This window comes from Diorhabda carinulata, unplaced genomic scaffold (genome assembly GCF_026250575.1).
Source record: "Diorhabda carinulata isolate Delta unplaced genomic scaffold, icDioCari1.1 Dcau_27, whole genome shotgun sequence".
Lineage (NCBI taxonomy): Eukaryota > Metazoa > Arthropoda > Insecta > Coleoptera > Chrysomelidae > Diorhabda > Diorhabda carinulata.
Window position 1 is genome coordinate 22,501 of NW_026613972.1, and position 2,500 is coordinate 25,000.

A 2,500-nucleotide genomic window follows, 5' to 3' on the forward strand; every position below is an offset into this window, starting at 1 on the left:
GGTTTCCCCTGACTTCGTCCTGACCAGGCATAGTTCACCATCTTTCGGGTCCCAGCGTGTACGCTCTTGGTGCGCCTCTTCTCGTAATGAGAACGAGACGCCCCGGGAGTGCGAAGCGTTTACAATTTTTATTTGCAAATCGCTTATCCTCCCTTGGTCTACGCGAGGTAAACCTTTACTTTCATTACGCCTTTAGGTTTAGTTATTTCCCAATGACTCGCGCACATGCTAGACTCCTTGGTCCGTGTTTCAAGACGGGTCCTGAAATTACCCAAATCGATAGCGTCGTTGATCGGCGTTTCAAAACGAGGTCTGTTCGAGAACACCGTAACCAACAGTCGTTCCGGGACAGAATCGGCATTATGTCCGATTACCGTCAAACACGAAACGCTCTTGCTACGGGCCGAACGCTAATTAATCTAGCGGCCCCGCGCCATATTTCTACCGTCGAGCGAGTCTGTCGGAACATCGAGGGTCCCCATGAATTCGAATAAAATCAAGTGGTCTACCACCTCGAGTCTTAGACAGACACCCAACGGATCACGACGTCCTACTAGAGGAAAAGTGCACGCGTTCGATATCGATTAGAAAAACGTAAAACGCGATTTATTGTAATATGCCGAAACACAAACAATATCCGTCATACAAACGTTCAACTTCAATTATCGAAACGCGAATGAATTTCCTCTTTCGACCTTTCGGGTTTCTCAGGTTTACCCCTGAACGGTTTCACGTACTCTTGAACTCTCTCTTCAAAGTGCTTTTCAACTTTCCCTCACGGTACTTGTTCGCTATCGGTCTCGTGGTCATATTTAGCCTTAGATGGAGTTTACCACCCACTTAGGGCTGCACTCTCAAGCAACCCGACTCTCAGGAGAGATCCTCACGCAATCGGCAACGGTCGCTACGGGCCTGGCACCCTCTATGGGCTGTGGCCCCGTTCAAGAAGGACTTGGACGCGCCGCACGATCTCGTGATAAACGGATCCTCCCTAACACCACATTTCCCGGTGGCCGATATCGACCACGGGATTCGGTGCTGGGCTTTTCCCTGTTCGCTCGCAGCTACTGAGGGAATCCTAGTTAGTTTCTTTTCCTCCGCTTAGTAATATGCTTAAATTCAGCGGGTAATCTCACCTGCTCTGAGGTCGATATATTATAATATATCTCGTATAATATTTAAATACAATTCGCCAAACTATCATAATCATCTCTCATATGAAATATAACATTATTTGTTTTTATTTAAAGAGTCGGCAGCAGCAGCAGCAGCATCAGCATCAGCATCAGCATCAGCAACACACCACCAGCCTTTATACATATATAATATTTTTAATATATATAATTCATATATTTTGTCGATATACCGTGTGTATAAATGATATAAATAAAACACTGGTCAGACGTCCAGTCTTCGAAACTTTATTATTTCTCTCGGACACGACGACCGCGTTATCATTTTATCATAAATATATTATATATACACACACTTATTTATCGACTATATATACGTCGTATATATGTATAATATATATATATATATATTATATATAAATATAACTCTCTACCAAACAAATTTTATGTATTTCATATAAATACACGATTAATTTATGGTATAGCGGGTTGTGTTCAAAAATTGCGTAACTTTTTCTATAAAAATTTACGCTGCTTTTCGCACTTTAGGATGCCGCACAAATACAAAAAAAAATACGCACAAGTTTGTATGTGCATGTGTTTTTTCTTAATTAGTGTGCGTTATTGTTTCACATCCAACACGCTTAGGCATTATTTTTCTTTAATAAATAGAAAAATTTTAAATTCTAAGCAGTCTTTTAAATTGATACGACCCTCAGTCAGGAGTGGTCCGGGAACGAGTATCCGAGGACCGCAATGTGCGTTCGAAATGTCGATGTTCATGTGTCCTGCAGTTCACAAGTTGACGCGCAATTAGCTGCGTTCTTCATCGACCCACGAGCCAAGTGATTCACCGTTCAGGGTAATCATTTTATTATTATGTCGTTTTCTCATATTCTATTCGTCGTATTTTTAATATTTGATTATTATTAAATTAATAATATTATTATAATATCTTATACGCGTATAGAAAATTTATATAACGACATTTTTTATATATATATATATATATATATATATATATATATATTATAATAAATGGTAATTATTCGAAACTTTTAGAGAAATTATAATATCGTACTTTGATATATCTGATAAATTTTAACCGCTGCACATGTTTTATTACAAACGAGGCGCGCATAGACAGATATCTCGCACGATATATTCCTCCTCTTTATATTATTACAGTTTTTTTTTTATCTTGAAAGTTTTATACAAATTTCGACGGTCGGGCGTAAATCTTCGAACACCTTCGAAATAATACATAAAATATTATTTCTAAAACGAATTTTTATACATATCGATAGAATCGACATGTGCTTAAATTTCGTTTAGGTACCCGGATGAAAATGTCTCAATAACATAAT

General features: G+C 38.6%; 2 non-coding genes across 2 annotated transcripts in view; both read right to left on the reverse strand.

The window, feature by feature from the left end:
• Positions 1-1,150, reverse strand: part of LOC130903315 (large subunit ribosomal RNA) — a 4,066-nt gene extending 2,916 nt beyond the window's left edge. The window contains exon 1 of the ribosomal RNA XR_009060688.1: positions 1-1,150. This exon is cut by the window's left edge and continues 2,916 nt beyond it. This is a non-coding gene — a ribosomal RNA (large subunit ribosomal RNA).
• A 692-nt stretch (positions 1,151-1,842) lies between these two features.
• Positions 1,843-1,998, reverse strand: LOC130903318 (5.8S ribosomal RNA). The gene has a single exon (XR_009060691.1). It is a non-coding gene; the product is annotated as a 5.8S ribosomal RNA (ribosomal RNA).
• Positions 1,999-2,500: the final 502 nt, after the last annotated feature.